We start from the raw sequence: 19,586 nt of genomic DNA, 5'->3' as shown, positions 1-19,586 counted from the left end.
ACCATCTTGGCACTGAACAAGGACAGCGCCGAGGCCCACATTGCTGGCGTCTGTATGGATGGCTGTTGGTGCATCCTCATCGAAGTGAGCGAGTACGGGCGGAGTTTGTAGACGATGCCGCAACTCGTTGAACGACGCTTCTTGCTCTTCGCCCCATACAAACGCAACATCTTCCCTTGTGAGGCGGGGTGAGTGGAGAGGCGATGTGCGCAAAGTCCGCTATAAATCGCCGGTAATAGGCACAAAGACCCAGGAAACGTCGGACCGCCTTCTTATCTACAGGCCTTGCGAACTTTGCGACGGCGGCAGTTTTATCTGGGTCAGGCTTAACACCTTCCTGACTGACCACATGCCCCAGGAACTGAAGTTCTTCGAAGCCGAAGTGGCATTTTTCTGGTTTCAATGTGAGTCCTGCGGACCGTATGGCTTGAAGGACAGACAGCAGCCGTTTTAGATGTTCTTCAAACGTGGCCGAAAAAACAATCACGTCGTCAAGGTACACAAGACACGTTTTCCATTTCAGACCGGATAGAACGGTATCCATGAGCCTTTGAAATGTGGCCGGGGCCGAGCATAAACCGAAAGGGAGGACTTTGAATTCATAAAGCCCGTCAGGCGTCACGAATGCGGTCTTTTCTCGGTCACGCTCATCTACTTCTATTTGCCAGTATCCACTTTTAAGGTCCATTGACGAGAAGTAGCGCGCATGCCGTAGCCTGTCCAAAGAGTCGTCGATCCGTGGCAGCGGATAAACATCTTCTTCGTAACGTTGTTGAGCTTACGATAATCAATGCAGAAACGCAAGCTACCATCTTTCTTTTTCACGAGTACCACCGGTGATGCCCAGGGGCTTTTTGATGGTTGGATCACATCATCCTCTAGCATCTTTTTGACCTGCTGCTGTATGACCTCACGTTCTTTCTGAGCGACGCGATATGGGTTCTGTCGGATGGGTCTTGCTGTCTCTTCCGTGATTATACGGTGTTTAGTCAGCGGCGTTTGACCCACTCGTGACGTCGAGGAAAAGCAGTCCTTGAACCGGCCAAGAAGTTCCATAAGACGACATCTTTCAGTGGGCGTTAACCTTGGGCCGATGTCGACATCTGGCGCAGACTTTTCTATTATAAGTGAGCGACTGGCAGGCGAACTCAAGAAAGTCAGAACGGAATGGACGGGCCCTTATATTCGAAATGCTGGAGGCCAGGTAATGACGCCTTCAGGCAAATGTACAGCAAGACTCACGATCGGGAATAGAGCTTTTGTAGCCTCATTCGTGATCCTACCGGAGTGCTGCAAACCTCTGATACTAGGAATGGACTTCTTAAAGGCGTACGGCGTGTCGTACTCCAAGATAGCGCTGAACGTCTTCTTTTTCAGTCTTTTTCGCTGCGCCTCTCGAGCGCACCGGTTGTCTTCTTTGTCGTCGCCAGCGTACTGACAGACACAAATATGGACGCGGCAATATGTGATCTGCTATACAGCGTAGCACAAAAAGACACCTGCTGTTGTGGCACAGGAACAGCGAATGAAGCGAGCTGAATGCGCAGATGGCAGCAACCCTTCCAACCTCTACAGTGTGGCGGCCGTGAGGTTCGTGACAATAGTACCTAGAAGAATTCTGGCGCCACCGTCCATGCGATTTTCCGAAGGGGCGCTTTGCCGTCATGGGAATGGGTATATGTGTCTGTGAGGCTTGTGTTTGTTGCCGTTGAGAGAGGCTTGGACAAAAACTGTGAATACGCCTGCTCAATTAAAGCTACCGAAAAAAGCGAAACCTTGATAAAAGAATTCTATCCACTCGGACTACACTTTACAGCTTACTTATCTACAGTGCATAGTCAAGCAACGTATGGAAGAAACGCACGGGAAGCAGGCGCCGGGTAAATGCTGACCTTGTCATCTGTCTTCCAGCTTTGGATGCCAGTAGCCATATTATACGCTCCATAGAACAACTCATCGAAGTGGAAATCTTGAAATTTAAATGAATCTTCTGTCTCTGTAGTTTAAGAAAAAGTAGCTGAACACGGGCTGCTTCATTTACATTACCACTGACAGAGTTTGTGAATGCATGCTTCGTGTTCGATAATCCCGATATTGGTTCGTAAACGGTTTAATGTATCGCATATATATTGTTATTGCGTCACCGATAACTGATCATTTTTGTGTCTTTGAAAATTACCGCCAATGTTATGGGAAATCAGCGCCCTACCGCAGTGTAGCGTCATAAGGTGACACGCGTCCAAGCTTCGGTAACGTTAAGAGCGCGTCTTTTGAATCGGAGTGCCACAGTGCGGGAGAGAATGAAACAACGTGATGCTGCGGTATCATTTAGGGTGTCGCGCTCCAGGCACTTCCTGCTGCTGATATTTCTGCGACCCAACCGCCGGTCAAGCTTCCATCAAAGCCGCTCGATTTGTCCATTAAGTGGCCGTGCGCCCTTTTTACTGTCAAGAGTTTGACCCCTGAGAAATCAAGGGAAAAGAAAGCTGGCTCGGTTCCAGAAGTGTCAGATGAAGCCAACAAGAAAACTAAGCAGTCAAGCGGCTATCTTGTAAATAATTAATTTGTAATTTATTTATTTATTTATTTATTTATTTATTTATTTAATTATTCCCCATCCAAGGGTACAGTTGTTGCAATGCGTTGATTTTCATATCGTGCGTCATTTTTATCTAAATTCCCCTTGACTTATGCTGATGTGTTGGCAAAAAAGGTGGATGTTAAGTACATCGTTAGCTCGCCCATTGTGCAAGTTTCGTAATGGGCATATTCATTGCCATTGTGTAATAACATCCCATATTGGTGATTGCTTTTATGCCTGCTGAAAAAGATTTTAGAAATGAATATTAAGGGTACGTAAGTTCGGTTGCATGTCACACAGACAAAGGTTGACCCACCAGCCGAAGCATTCGACATAGTTTATCAAAGGTGTTCGTACGTGCGTGGCACATTATATATGTATATATATATATATATATATATATATATATATATATATATATATATATATATGTGTGTGTGTGTGTGTGTGTGTGTGTGTGTGTGTGTGTGTGTGTGTGTGTGTGTGTGTGTGTGTGCCAAGCGAGTGACCGTGGGATGGACGCCCCAGACCTCCATTGCGCGACAAGGCGCCTTAGGCAATTCATTCTCAAGCGCATGCATTGTGTTTATATGCTTACGTCATATAAACACAATGGAGCTATATTTACATATGATTCAGAGATCCCTTTTCCTTTTTTTGAATGAAATAAAAGTGATTTATTTTTTTCTTTTCACAATTATAGATATGTACGTCCGTGATCTCACAACCCTGAGCATCTTAAGGTGCTTCGGCGTCACGCAGGCTTGTTCACTAAGCACCCACGAGGTGGCGCACAGTGCACAGGGCACGCTAAAGCCTCGCCATGCATTTCCCGTTACCTAAGCGGCAGCGGACGCGCTGGAGCTAAAGCCCCTCAGTATAAAAAGTAGCGATGCTCTCCAGCACTCCGGCGTTTTCTTCCTCTATATCCTCTCCCAACAGGTCTAACCTCCTCTCCCAACATGCCGCGCCTCCGCGGCAGCCGGCAACGGCTGCCCCGCTGCCTTCACCTGCACCATCTACGAGGCGATGGCTCTGTCTGCCATCCACTACGCACTGCCGATCTGCAAACTCCAGGCGCCACAGTGGCGACTGATCGACCAGGACCACCGCCGAGACATCCGCATGTGTCACGGAATGCCTCGTGGCTCTCGTGTGGCCGAGACCCTCGCGGAGGCTCGTGCGTGGCCTGCGCCGCTCACGGCGGACCTACGCGCATTGTGCCACTTGCAGCGTCTCCACCGAGCGCCTGATGCAGGTCCACTCCTCTCGCGGTTACGTGCTGTGCCAAACTCACGTGTCGGCCAACTTATCGACGTGTACGACGGTGTTGTGGCTGACGATCCCGAACGCCTTTCGCGCTGGCCACCCCCTCACCGTCGAGTGCTCCTCCGAGTGAACTTGCACCTGCCGGGCATTCGATCCAAACGCCACACCCCCCTCAGTGCCATTGCCTAGGAGGCCGCGGCGCGGATGTGTGAGGACCTGGCCGGGAGGACGCAAGTGTTCACCGATGGGTTCGTCCTGCAGGATCGCTCAGCCGCGGCCGTCTGCATAGCCCCTCAGCTCAGCTCGGAACGACAGTGCCGCTTGCGATACTGTGCATCCTCAACAACAGCTGAGCTAAACGGGCTCCAGCTGGCTGCAGACCTCCTGCGCAATTCACCGGCCGTCTCTAGCGCAGCAATCTTCTGCGACTCGAAACCTGCCCTGCGCCAGCTCGCGAGGGAGGAACGAGCCCCCCTTCTTGCTCAGCGCGCCGCTCTCAGCCTGCTGGTCCTCCAGGAACGAGGCTGTGACGTGGTCCTTCAGTGGCTCTCTTCACACGTCGGCATCGCGGGAAACGAGGCTGCAGACGAGCTCGCAAAACGAGCACACTCCGCCGAGACTTCGCTGACAGATTACGCCAGCTCGTTCGACTCGGCACGCAACAACCTTCGCCGGGAGCTGGTGCGCGAGCATCCGGACGCACGGGTCACCTCCGGACACCTCCCTCCTCCCATCCCAGCCACTGGTTTCACTCGCCGCGAGCGCGCGCTTCTTCTTGCCCTGAGGACCGGTTGGATGGATGGAAACAACTTTATTGAAAAGTCCGGCGATGTTTAATAACCCGGGCTCAGGTCTCCCATGAGGGGACTTCGAGGCCTTGCCTCAACGCCGCCTCTGTGTGGCCCGCGGAACGCAGGCATCGTCTTCGCAGCGCCGCTGCACCGAACTGCACCGATTGCGGCGCCATCGAAACCCTGTGCCACCTATTGCTTGACTGCCCTTCTCTCAACACTGCGCGGAAGCGGCTCGTCATGAAGTACCGACTCGTCAGACTGCCGTGTGCGACCCTACAGGACTTGCTCCATCCCACCGGCCACGTGCACCGTCGCCGATCAGCCCTTGCGGCCCTACTCGCTTTTCTCGAGGATGCCGGCCTAGTCGAACGAATTTTCTAGCCGCTCACCACGGTGACTCGGACGCCCGTTCTCCTGCCCCCCCCCCCGCCCCCCTCACGTTTTTCTTTCTTTTTTTTGTTTTTTTTTTTACTTTTTTTTGTTTTTCACTCATACCTTTCTTTTTCTTCTTTTACCATCTCTTTTCACTCTCACTGTCCCTTCAATCCCCAGTCCCCCGTGAGTGTATCGGTTGAGCTGTCCTCACTTGAGAGCAGGGCTGGGCTGTATCGCGATACAAGAGTATCGCGATAGTATTTCAGAGATACTTTTGAGTATCTGTATTTCTGTATCGAGATACATTTGAAAAATGTATCTGTATCTCAGTAGTGAAATACATTTACGACGTATCGCCTGTATCGCGATACTGTGCTGGACACGGGTATTTCGTTACATTGTTTTTTTTTGTGTCGGAAATGAGTTGAGGCGTGTTTTCAATGGGGAAATGGCGTGTTTTTTTTTTCTTTTTTGTACCAAGACAAGCAAAGGCGCGCCGCCGGTCGCCGACAGATAGGGCGGCGATGGTTTCCGCTCAAGCACAGAATGGTCCATGTGGTAAAGCGCGCGACGCCGCAGACGGCAGAATCGCGGGGGCAGTGTTGTCGGCCTCTGCCGAGGAAAGTTGCTGTCTCTCAAGGTCAGTGCAGCACGCCTAATTTTTTTCGGGTGGCAAGCTATTACTTCCCGACCCCCCGCGCGGATACCGCCTTGGAACAGGCTTTGCAATGCTTCGCGTGCATTCAGTTCTCAAAGCGGCGGCACTTCCAAAAGCAGTTCCCGTAGTCGCGACGGAAGGGAGTAGAAGATGGCTATCTTTGACGCGCTTTGAGCCACCTCCCCAATGTCAGGGTGCGTTCCTAATTGATTATATGTGTGAAACGGTCTTTTGTGGTAGCAGGCTCCCCCACCGCCGGAGCTGACTTGGCCTGTTGGGCTTTCTGAAATGGGTGCTGGTAGCGTCGGTGGTGGTGACAGCTTCATTGAAGCCGACAGGGTCTGACGGCTTAGGATTCCGAAGATGGGGACAGACTTCGGATTCTGAACAGTCAGAACAACCAAAGTGAGGGCGGAAGCGTTTCGGTATCTAGGTGACCCGAGAAGAGATATCGCCGCGCTGCAGGGCACTCCGGCTATGAAGGCGATATTTATTCACTATAACACGAATTTGTGCTCGCCTTCAGTGGTAGACAGACTTTTTTTCTTTCGTGAGTCTTGTGCTGAGGCTGAACCGACGCTGTTACAAGACAGCCTATTTGAGATGCTCACACAGCAACCTTCTCAGCAAAGCGGATCTTCAAAATAAATGTGTGCTTTTTCTCAATTCACTGGTGTTCATTAGTGATTCGAGTGATTTGCTTAAAGTGTGCTATTTCTAGCATAGCTTAGTTTGTTCGCCAAGTATGTCGATTTCGGTGTCCAATCCTTGTTACTGTTGCTGTGAAATAGTGTATTTTTATTGCAATTGATACTTGTAATTATGTCATTATTGCTAATTATGTACTTTGTCTACCCCCTCCCCTGCAATGTCTTAATTGCGCCGAGGGTGCTGCATTAAATAAATAAATGAACTGAACGATTCGATGCGCTGTAACTTTAATTACAACTTTATGCTACACTAATAGGTGTCTTTGCGTAATATGAGCATCCTTCAAAAAAAAGTATTCCAGTATCTGTATCGCTGTAACTGTATTCCGGAATACTTTTTTCGTCTTATTGCAAAAGTATCTTCGAAATATCCCGTTACATTAAAAGCAAATGTATCTCAGTATCTGTATTTTAGGCTTCCAGTCCATGTATTTCGATATCTGTATTCCGGAATACTTTTCTGAGTATCTCTGCCCAGCCCTGCTTGAGAGACAATTATCGTGCACTCTACACCCAATTATCATTTTCATTTCCTTCTTCCTTTTAAGAATCACACCCCCCCCTCTCCCAACAGGTCTAACCTCCTCTCCCAACAGGCCGCCGTGTGGGCGTCGGCCCTGTGCTTTGGCTGGTAGGTGATAGCGATCATGATAGCTGATAGCGCCGGCGAAAAAGGGAAACATAAGAAAAAGATTGGTCCGCGCGCATTTCCCGGGCGATGGCCGGAGTAGGAGCGGAGACGAGATGTGGCAGAGGAGGGCACGCGGCGCGTCGGCTCGGTTAAAATAAAGACGGTACTTTCCAAAAGATATCCAGGGATTTTGGGTGGAGCGGCTTCAGAGTGCAGCCTCGCGGGCCCTATCGTCAGAAGTATCTGTGAAGCAACGAGCGCTGAAAAGGTCGTCTACGATTTGCTCTCGCGAATCAGCGTTCAAGCGAGTGCCACTGCGAACGTTGACACTCGCTTCTTGGAGGACCAACGAAGTCGGAAAATTGCGTCTGTTGTGGTCAGGAGCGGCTCTTCTTCTGCAAGGTGTTGTACACATGACGGCAACGTTCCTTGGCATCGAACATGCTACCATGACTTTATCTTACAGCCACAATGTTGGAGCTCCAGTACGGTACCACACTGCTTCTCTGAGATCGTTTACAAGCCATCTAATGCTTTACGACCAAACACTTTCCACCAATGGGAGCCGCTTGTCATGAGAACCACCAATCCACACGCGTTTTGTCGGGGCAATCGACTTTCTTTAACTTCATATCGGTCTAGCCCCGTCCCTGCAAAGCAGCTTATTCGGAAATCTCAAGCTTGCTACAATTCATATATTCCCTGCAGCTGCTGGCCTTACCTCGTATCACATATATACCGTATAAAGTGGATGGGGGATGACCGCCGCCGTAGCTTAGTCGTAGAGCATCGGACGCGTTATTCGAAGGTCGCAGTTTCGGTCCCTGCCGGCGGCTAGTTACGTTATCGTCCACTTTACTTTCTTCACGTTTATATGCCAATTATTACAAATAACATCTCCTCAATTTTCCTTGGCAATATTGTGTTTTAGTGCTCATTAATACTGTGTCTAACAAATAAAAATGAGCCCTTAAAAGCCATCTTCTTTCTCATATTCACATTTGTTGATATCGAATTGATTTCTTCGGCCATGAGGAGAAACTCCGACTTTTTCCTTAGCCAGAATGTCATGTGCATACAATATTCCCTATACCCATATACCCGCCCGTCAAACAGATATTGCCGGGTACCTATTCTGCGCACATTATGGTTATTTAAATGGAATGAGGCACGAAGTATGAAAGAATATTGAAAGGGCGCTTCCGCTCGCAGAGCTCCCAAGCCACGCGATGTACGAACGAATGTACAAACATTGAGCCGAATTGAGTTTTCGTGGTATTTCTGCTGCCGCTTTTATCGGTTACGACGTCATGCCTTTTCAACGGTAGTCTGCGTTGTGTTACAAATAATAAAAATAATGTCATTGAGAAGAACCATTCATATTTACAGTGCACATTCCTTGGATTAGGGAAACTTGATTTGGGTACGCAAATCTACATGATTCAGGAGTTCCTAAAGTATCTATTGGCAAGGAATGACTTCGTTGAGTAAAATTACATTAATTAAATTTTGTCATTACGTGTGCGTGATCTATAATATGATTATATATGGGTTTCGCGACCGCAACAAAGATTTTGCGTCCATGATTTCCTGTGAACGTGGAAGTACAGCGAAGCCGTTAGACATGCATCAACATCACAATTCTTTCGGCAAAAAAATACGATAGCAGCTGGTTACTACTGTTATTTACTGTTGTGTTCGAGTAATTGTATGGTGATTACCTAGTGGTATCCGTGATATAGCGCGATGGGTTCAGTGACCAGACCAGCTGCGACACTGTTGTGGCCAACACTGAATTGAGTGCGAGCCGTAACGCGTGGTTGATGGCTTCGGGCAAAACCACCTCTAGAAAGATGACTGCCGCTTGAGCCGAAAACACCTGCTGCACTTACATTTTAGAGCAACGGCTCTACTATGCGATGTCTCCCAAAGTCATTCATCTGTGTCGCAATGATCACCGGAGTGCGTGTGGCAGACGTGACATAGCGCACGCGATCCGCTACGGAGAGGCTTCGCAGCTGCGTTCACTCGGATCCTGGGCGCGGCAGTACCGCGTGACTAAACGAAGGTAACGCTCGCCTGCACTTCTTTCTGCTTTTCAGCTGTCGCAAGCGTCCATCGTGGCGCAACCTGTCCGAATTGTTGACGTCACGTGCAACAGACGCTGCCGAGTGGTTGAACAAGAGCCTGTTTCTCTGCTAGCAATTGCGCGTGCTCCCTGCTTAGAACTCGGAAAGGTGGAGAGACGAGCCGACGAATGAAGCATAGCGAAGGAAAGAACGAAACGAGCAGTCACCGCGTTTCCATTGTCAAACGCGTTGAACTCCGTTAGCGTTCGCTGTACTCGCGCACAACTACATCGTCACAACTAGAGGTGTGCACGGGCTCCGGGTAGCCCGAAAGCCCGAGCCCGACCCGGCCCGCGGGCCGGGCTCGGGCGGGCCGACGTATTTTCACCTCGGGCCCGGGCCAGGCTCGGCCTACTTGGAGTTTTATCGGGCCGGGCTCGGGCCCGGCACAAAGCCCGACTCAAGCCCGAAATATAGAGAATGAGCGGAAATTGTTTTCCAGCACGCACATAGCGCCTTTTCCGCGACCGCCCTTTACCGCTTTTCATTTCCATTCGCTACTTTAAACAAAAGGGGAGCAGGTAAAGCACTGCCTCTGTTGCACTCCGACAAACACAGAAGTAACACCACCGGAGCTAGTGACGGCGCCGCGCGACTGTTCGCGTTAGATTTAAGGCCAAATCCCATATGAGCGAAAATGCACGCGACAGCGACGAGTGCCCCGACGTAGATCGCCTTCGTGCAAGCTGACGCTTGCATGTGCATACCCCATACACGAGACGGCTTTGACGAGCGAACTCCATTGTTGCTGGCATGAGGCCGTCTACTTGTATAGCAAAAGAGCCGCGCTGTCGCAGGTATGCACTCCAAATAAAATATTTGTTGCATGCCAGATTACCGGAAAACGATTTGTTTTCGCAGCGAACCTTCAAAAAGCCGGGCCGGGCCGGGCGGGGCCCGGGATTGTGTTTTCGTACGTCGGGCCGGGCCGGGCGGGCTCGCAGCCCTTTGCCGACGGGCTCGGGCGGGCCTTCGACAAAGTCAGCGGGCCCGGGCCGGGCTCGGGCTCGGAAATACGGCCCGTGCACAGCTCTAGTCACAACTGCATTTCGACCTCTGGGTTGTCTCACCAAAGCCTAACTTTAATGAGGCACTACATGCATAGTCTCTACAAAATCAAGCTTCATATAAACTTTTCTTTATTTGCATTTGTTTCGCACCGAGCGTACAAGGGATTAATATGCATTTACCGCAGTCAGATATATTCACTTTCTTCGGGCATGGGTGTGTATCCCAGTGGATATGACACCCGCCATCGTAGCGTAGGACCCTGGTTCCATTCAGCGGGGCCAAAAATAAAAGTCGTGTGATTGAATTGCTTCTTTATGTTCCGTACACTTCTTGTGATGCATTAGGCCCTTCCACCATTTCGTAGAAGGCGCCAGGGATTCCGCTTTATTGCTTCAAAATATCTATGGTGTGAATTCACGGCGTCATTATGTCAAGTCATCGCTAGCTCGGAAAAGGCCACCTGGGCCTTTCAGATACAGCATGGATGCGGACGGACACCGCGAAATCAGGGTGGTGTGCGCCGTTACATCTCCGCTGTAAAAGTGCCTCGTGAGCGGTTCTTACGTGGACAGAGAGTGGCGCTTCCGCCTAACTCTTGAGCACGGTGTTAGAAGTATTATAGGTGGACCGACGGCGCCTCCGGAAGCGGCGAACTTCTGTCCGCAGTTTGTGGCGTTCTGTGCACAGGGCCCTAGATGGCGCTACACTACCGGTGGCCCATGAGCGGTATCAGGCATGCTGGCTCCGGAGCCGCGAACGCCCCTCAAAGTGAGTAAAAAACTGTGCGTTCGCGCTATAAAGAGCGCAAGAATAATAAATAAATAAAAGCTGCTAATAAATCGAAATTTTGACCATACAGCCGTTATCTGTTGAATATGTTGAATTTGCCACCTCGAAGGTTCGCAATAGGAGGATACTTTCCTCATTCGGACATGTGAAATCGTGCGTTTAAACATATAACAATGACGTCACGCTGAAATATGGCAGAAATTAGTTCTATTTGTAGAATCCTTGTTTAGATAGAAAAAATAACGTATTAGCCGTAGCATTACAACAGAAAATGCATACTGTCTTTGCTGTCGCGAACATTCGAAGTAATTTGCGGTCGTTGATCGCGGATAAAAAAATGCGTGACGAATACGACTTTTTAGCTGGTCGTGCATAAAATACTGAATTTTAGCGAATGCCAGCAGCTAAGCTTGAGGCACCGACGAAGGACATGAAAAAGCATCCTGGTTTGGCACTGCGGGAAGGGGAGACATTAAGAATGGTGGATATGTGTTTCCGATTCTTCTCTGTCAGCAACTGTGGGATATTTTTACTGTTTATGTCTCGCATAGTCACCCGAAGACAGCATTACTCCTTCGTCCTTCAAGCAACACGTCGATAGCGGTGTGTGGAGTCTTTAGAGCGTAGCCAGTCAACCGTGGTGGTACACCGGTTACGATACTCGGCTGCTGACCGAAGTTCCCTAGTTCGATCCAAGCCGCGGCGGTCGCGTTTTGATGGAAGCGATGTGCTAGAGACCCGTGCACTCTAAGATGTCAGTGTATGGTAAATAACATCACATTGCCGAAATTTGTGGAGCTCGGCTGCGGCGTGCTTCATAATCATAACGTGGTTTCAGCGCGTAAAACCCCAGATATTCTCATTGTTAACAAACGTAGCTTTCGCACGGAGAGAGAAAGACTGCACACACATGTAGGTATGGTTAAAAAAAAACGGGCCAACTCACGGCGTGGACAAGTGAGGACGATGAACTGAAAAGGAACACGAAACTTCGTCGGCACGACGTCATTAGCCAGAGCCGCCTTTCGTGGTGTGCTCACAAGAACGTGCTCTTTGCACACTGCATCCCACGTCTTTGTTATGTACCTCGGCTCGAAGTGCTTCTCGCACATGTAATCAGTCGACTTCAGCACGCGGTGCTTGCGCGGAATCACACGGCACTAACCTTCAGGCGTTCCACATCTCGGGGTACAGCAAAAAATCGACTTTCTCAGTGCAGGTCTTGTGCCCAGAATTTCACCGCGGCACAAAACACTTGCTCATTTCACGGCTTTCTAACTCGTATAGCATGACCTGCCACCGCACAAAAAGAATTAAACGAGACAGCAACGTGGCGACAACTACTTTGTCACCGTGGCTTTGTCTAAGGTGGAACAGAGGCCGGCGCGCGCCGCTATGAGCCACGTGACTGCTGCTGCCATCTCGCGGCGTGACGGCGCGGAGGAACCGAAGTTCGACGCAGCGAGCGCATGGCGCCGGTGCTGCGTCCTTCCACCTGTACTTCTAACACCATGCTCTTGAGTATGATATTGCGTGCCTTGGAGCAACACCGGCTCCCTAGAAGGAGCATTACACTAATTCGAGTAGCTGGTGGCGCTTGGCGCCATGCCTTGACAACAGACCACAACTCAAGGTACGACGACTACAGTGGGTAAGCAGCAACGCCGCAAGCATGCTTCTAGAGAAGGCGTTGCCTTAGGTCGTTTACATGAGCGGTGGCAGAGGTACTCGCGTAGTCTCGTCGCCCCGACAGGTTCTTCGCTTCTGTTCCTATGTCTTGACGACACAAAATTATCACTGTACGTATGTGCCACACATACTCGGCAGACCCCACTGCTCAGCACTGGTCCACTAAAGAAAATCACCGTCCAAGCACTCTGTACAGACGGCTAACCGGTGAAGCTGAGACGTATGGCCCGGCGTTCATCAATGAGTTAATCCCGATAGCTCGTTAATGTATTTATCAATAATTCGCTACGCCTGAACGTTTTATTTGGTATTTGCCACAGGAGCCAGGGTAGGGATCCAGTTGGTTTTACATAGTGAAAAAAATCAATGTGCGCTACTGGGACACGAAGGACGACGGAGACAGAACCACAGGAGGCAGCACGTGTGGAAACAAGCAACTGCTTATTTTACAGAATCATGGCGAAATGATACACATAAGGGAAAGAGGTAACAACATTCACACATGCGCAACAAACACACCAACAGATATACTATCCGCAATCTGACGCCAACATTATTCGAGGTCTAGTAGCTTCCCTGCTCTGAATGAACGACAGCTCCCGATCTGCTAATGATACTGAAGGAGCGATAACACAGGTATCAACGCCAGCGCGCATATCGTGAAAGCTTGGATAATTTTCCTTTCTTTTGAGTTTTCTTTTGAATTTCTTCAAAGAGTGCGATCCTCTCAACATTTGTTACAATTTTATGTACGTAATATTTCTTATTGGTGCCACTTTAAACTATGTATTTGTGTCCGTTTAGTTGTTTCGAGGACTTTATGAATGCTGTCAAATTTTCTGCCTTGTATTGATGGGATGTGGGGCTAGTCAAGCTGCGTTTTGTATCGCAGCTTTTTTCCCGCATTCCACACCACACATTGTATCTTTGTTTCAAGAATGTCTGGGAAAAAAATGGTGTAACACTGTGGTGAAATAAACTTCAACTTCAACTTCAATTTTTGAGTATACAGTGGTCATACATGGCTACTCATTGCAGAAGGTGTCAGCGTCGTCGAAAATTCGATTGCACTACGATTCTTGCACCACGCTCTTCTGTCGTGTTGCCTTCGCGTTCCTAGATTGATGGCGCACTTTTTCATTGGCATGTATTACCAGCATGCCAAGCGCTTGGATGTTCGTACTTGATATCTGCAGCATTTGCTATGTACAATAGGGGCGCAAGGTTCCCTTGCGGACAAAAACGCTTCTGCTTTCTCAGTGTGCGACATGCCATGACAAACTGAAACTATACGTGTATTGACATGCCATGTTATTCTCAACGCAGCATTTTGCGCTGTCGTTTAGTGGTATGTTACCGGACTTGTCATTAAGAGGTGGGAAGCTCAACACGCGATGTGTTATTTTTACAACAGTACTTTTGTTCTTTTCCTATTACACTAAAGGATTATCTCGACTGTTCAATATCATTTTCAAATATAAATGCTCAACGTTTTTATAAGTCTGGAGATTTGTGCAACAAGTGTCCAGCGCCTCCATGTGTGCTGCGCTTTGTCCATGTGTGTTTCGTCAGTGCCCAGCGCGACGCCGCTCACAGTCAAACGCTGAACAGAACTCTCGGTTTTAGGGGCAATGGCTTTTGCATTTGGATTGGAGAAGGGAAAGTGAGGCAGCACAAAAAAATCTTGTCCCTAATGCTGCATGAGTGATCAGAAACGTGCGAAAATAAGGAGGTCGCTGCTAACCATGAACACTAAGCACTGCTCATTGTAAGCTTTCTGATTCGCTATGCATTGTTTCAGATGTGGCACTACCTGCACTGGTGGCGATCTGCAATAGGTTGAGCAGCGTCTTACCAAAGGCGTCCGCTGGCCTTATTGACATCTCATGCGAAGAACTGAAGTTCGACACCGAGGCTGTTTGCGGGGACCCCATCTTTATCAGCATTTCTACGACTACGCCGTTCGCGACAGTGAGCAACTTTGCTAGCTAGCCATTACGTAAATATCGCAAAATAGAAAAACATCTAGCAACATAGAAGTGCCAGCCAACACGTTGGTCACTTTCTCGGCAATTTTTAATGGTCTTCCATGTGCTGACTAATCAACGCAATGTGGCAGCGCTGGAAATAAGTTCACCTGCTACGTCATCGAAATACATAAGGAACACTTACGCTAGATCAAGGAAAATTAGTACAACGTTTCCCTATTACTTGTGGTCATGGAGTGTATATCCTTTTCAAAGAAACGAATTTTGTTTTCGGTTAGCACCTATGCTGAGGGTATATATGCGTTGAAGAGATACTTTTTTAAAGAGGACCGAGCCAACTCATTCCACATTTTTTAGTTGCATAAGAGGGCGCAAATGGGGCGTGGATCCGATAGGGCACGTAGTCTTGCTTGAAAAGCCACGCAACCGTTCCTTCCCTGCAGGTGCCAGTAAGTACTACAAAAGTGAGAAGAGAGCCCGCCAAAGTTCCAAAGCATGCGATGCAGTTGATGCTGGCATAGTATACGTAAATGCGTGATGTCGGCAACAGGCCCCCCTCTATGTTGGAGGGTGCTTTGATAACAACCTCGCGCTGTCCTCTGGAGAATCCTAGTGTTAGGTCGCCAAGTCAAACAGTTCCTGCCACTTCAGACAAATGGAAGGCACCAAAGCTGACACTGTCTCTTCCCTCAGGCTCGAATGTCCCTATGTTACAGGCCTGGTGCTCACGACTTGCGAGTCTTGCTCCTTATGTCATACAAAGTCATTCTTAAGTTCACGAAGGGCTGCATGATTGCGCGTCTCATTCACCTTCTTTATTTGTCGGCTCCTGATGACAGCGCGTCAGGGTGTCGACGAAAGCAGCGAACTGAAACAGACGGGCTGGAGCCACCGCCGAGATGCGCCCTGATCGTGAGAGCAATGGTTATAGAAGCGAAGTATCTTATGGCGGAGTTCAATCCGGTGGTGGTGGTGGTGGCGGCGTGACCGCCCTTACTGCGCGTGCGTATACCCTCCCCGCTCACCCTCTCCCCTCTCCTCTCCAATTTCCCTCTCCGCTCCTTTTTTCCACTCTTCCTCTGAAACGCGGGCTAGACATGCCGAAATTCTCTCCTGCGCAACGCCGCGATGAGCACCAGTGCATGCGCGTCCCCTCCCCCTCTCTCTACTCTCCTACGCTGCCCCCCTCTCGCACGCCTACCGACTACGTTCCCCAATCGCCCTGTGAGAATTAACGGCCAGGCTAAAGGAAGACAAGACGCGCGTAGCGGTCCTCCTCGCGTTCTATGACACGAGGTCGGTAGCATGCCCAAAGAACGCCAACGGAACGCCATCGTGCAAGTGCTCCGGTTTCGCATCGGTGGTGGTAGAAACATTTATTGCCAGTGTGTGAACGTGGGGGCCCAGCCCCCTACATGGCACGTGGGTGCTCCCTCAATGTGAGGGGGCACCCTTAGAAAGCGAAGGAAAGTCCCTGAAGCGCAATCCTCTTCATCGCGCAGGAGATGATCCGGCGCTGATCGAAAGCAGAAGTGCTGGTCATGATGGACTCCCAGTAAGACACAGCCACAGCCGGTGATGGGGGATGAGGGAAGGTGGGGCATGTGAGGAGGATGCGTAGGAAATCTCCTGGTTTGCCGCAAAGTTTGCATTAAGAGAAGAATTGGTCTGGGTATCGGGCGTTTAGTAATATGGGGCATGGAGCAGTTTGAGTTTGTAGGCGTCGCCAATGTGCGGCCTGTGCTATGGTTAGGGATGGGGCTGGGGGGGGTGTATACTCTTCGTTGGTCCCGATAGTACGAGAGCATCGCCTCATGGTCCCCTTTAGCGGGAAATGGTGTAATTTTTGGTAACGCAAGAAGTAATTTTTGTGAGACGTACAGTCAACCACGAAATTTTACGAACCATGCGAGCGCGTGGCTGACAGCCTTTTCGGGACATTACCGCAACGTCGTCGGTGACCGGCAGCAGCGGTAATCCCAAGACTCATCCCTCGTTTTATTGATGACATCTGTATTTCCTCACTAGGCACGAATATTTCCTGTCTTTAAATTTTTAGGATTAGGTACTTTTTGGCAGGCACAGCTACGTGCTTACGTCGCGAGAACAATAGATCAGTATAACTGCTATTACTCGCCACCCTTCGAGAAAATAATCTACCAGACGGCACACCGCTCAAGGCGCATTGCGATACTACTCTCAAAGTAAAAGTGTGTTACGAAAGATGCGCGCTTTGCGTGCAAACAACGAAGCAACGATGCCCTGCACTGCAGTAGAAAAAGTCAGTTTCACCGCAAGCGCGAAGCAATTAATGCGATAGCAACAAATTGTAGTGTTATATGAAGTGAGGCTGGCAGCTAACTGTTTTGTCTCTGACCTCGCGTTACTAAAAAACGCTGGTGTAAGACAATACGTCCGCTCCAAGGAGAGATGCTCTTTCCGCACAATCACTTCGCGTTGAGAGTGCAGCAGGCAGATGGGGTATACGAGCCGCCAGCTGATGGCACCTGAGAGAGCGCGCGCGCCAGCGATCGCGACCGGACCCTTAGAACCAACGTTCAAAGTTGCTGCTCGAGCGACAACCCCCCCCCTCTCGCGTCTTTTTATGCTCGTTCAGAACGGACGGGGCGTTTCCTGTCCGCTGCGACGTCAGGCCTCCCGAGCGGGGTAATGTTCTCGCATGTGCTTACCGAGCGACGGAAATGGGCCGGCTCGTTTGATGTCTGCTTCGGTCGCGTTCATCGCCCCCGCTCGCGCGCTTGTACCCGTGGTAGAACATACGATGCGCGGGGGGATCTTGTGAGTTTGTATTTTTTACGGGACATGGCGGCGACGGCAAAGGCTATGGCAAAAATCCGCCGAGACTGTCCATATAATAGCTATCGCAATAAAATGAAATTTCTCGGAATAGGAAGAGGAGCCACTATCGGCCTTGCGCTCTGGTTGACAGAACGTGTCGTGGACAGGCAGTTTCGTATAAGGACCCTGCATTTTTGAAAGTTAGCGCGAACCATTGTACAAAAACGAAAGGGAAAATTTCCTCCCCACCCTCTAAGTATCATCCCACTTGCTCACCCTTTTGGGCTCCCCTATGGAACCAGGCTCGACATGTGTTCAACAATCACCGATGACCCCTCCACCGCTTTCGCCGGAAAACAACACCGCTTTCGCCAGAAAACGTGCGCCGGAAAACACCGGCGCACGTGCACGCTGTACGTGAGCGCGGGCTTTTTACATTTTGCAAGACGCCATAGGGTCCACCAAAATGCCCACTTTCTGCGCTGTGGCATTATCGGCCACGCTTCCGCACACTGTTTTGATACCAATGAAAGCCAGACTATTCCAGCTCGAACGAATTGAACTTTCCTACCAGAAACTGCCGACAGTATATATAATTAGAGAAAAATTCTTAAAGTTCGCAATTTTGTTTATTTTCGAAAATGTACTGCAACGTTTCAGGAAAATAATTTTTAAAGAGCTCTGCTTTCTCTCTAAGCCCTGGTGCGGTCCAAAGATTTCAGGAAATTCAGTTGCCACGAGTGCTTCAAAACCTGATTACCCCGAGAAAGTCGGACTTTTTTATTTTTATGGTTAATTAGCCAAAGTGCATAAATATAGGGTGGTTATGAGATGCGTACGATAAAATAAGAGATGTTGCATGTACGTAGCACCAATTGCAATATGCAATATGCTGCGAAGCTGACCGTGTGCAAACTGTAATTTTATGCGCGTGTTTGTTCTTTAACCCTCTAACTTTTTTTTCTCTTGAACTATAGCTTTTATGTAAGCTACTGGAATGGTTCTTTTTATTCTTCGTGTTGTCGATTTTTATATCTTTTAATTTAACCTCTTTTGACACTACGTTTATTACTGATTTTCTGCGTTCATTTATATTTATTAGAGGATAGTTGCTGCGTGCTTCTTTGTGACGCGCTTTAGTATTTTGTTGTAGTTTATATCGAACTTTTGAAGTAAACACTTGTGAATGAACAGGAACCCATTAAGTGTAAGGTCGTTATCATCCTTTCGTCGCCTTTTGTATTTTAGTTTACGCAAGAAGCAATATGTTTTGTAGAATACTTCGGTCGTATTTGCGTAGGCAACTTGCAGACGGCGCCATGGAGGATATCTGTATTTCTCAGTCTCAAGTAGCTTCTGATTTTCCGAAATGCGCCATGGTTTCCGAAAAACAACCGGCAGCAGCAATGACTGCCTAGGATTGTGCCTAACCTGTTCTGCCTTTTGTTTTTCTGATGAACTCAATTACAATGCGCAAACGCCAGGTTGTTCTCGTTGTCAAACATGCCCCAGATCCAGAAAGCCGTTCGCGCGTAAGGTGCCTAGACGGGATTTGTTATATATGCCGGCACCAGTGTGGGATTTCTTGCCCAGAAAACGCGACATGACAGCAAAGGTAACGACGAGCTACAATCTATTTTAAATGCGGAGCATTTCTTAGTCGCACCTGCGGCGTCGGCGGCGCCGTCCACACCCCCACTTCGCATGCTCGGCTCTTCTCGTGCCGGCAGCAAGCCTCTCCTCTGCCTCCTCTCCCTCGAATGCGGACGGTGTGTATATAAGCGGTGGAGCGCGCGTTCGGAATTCAGTCAAGGGTGTCTTTATTTGGCTTTCGCTTGACTTGACGCTTTGTTTGGCTCGAGTAGATGCGATGGAAGCAACAGTACCTTCAATCAGCGTCCCACCACTCGTTGAAAGCAACGTTACCCCACCGTCGTCGGCGCCAACAACAGCAAGCAACGCAGAAGACAAGGCTGCGAAGAGGCGAGCATACGACGCTGAACGCAAGCGTTTGAAGCGAGCTGCGGACCCGGAACTTCGTGCACGCTGGAGCCGTTCAAGTCGTAGTTGGTGTGCGCATCGTGTAACAATTAAGCATTCCCAAACCATACCCAATTACGCAACATTCACATGATACCCCCGCTACTCCGGGACGCATTTACT

The sequence above is a fragment of the Rhipicephalus sanguineus genome, chromosome 7, assembly GCF_013339695.2.
Source record: "Rhipicephalus sanguineus isolate Rsan-2018 chromosome 7, BIME_Rsan_1.4, whole genome shotgun sequence".
Classification (NCBI taxonomy): domain Eukaryota; kingdom Metazoa; phylum Arthropoda; class Arachnida; order Ixodida; family Ixodidae; genus Rhipicephalus; species Rhipicephalus sanguineus.
The sequence above is the reverse complement of the archived record's forward strand: the minus strand, read 5'-3'. Positions refer to the sequence as shown.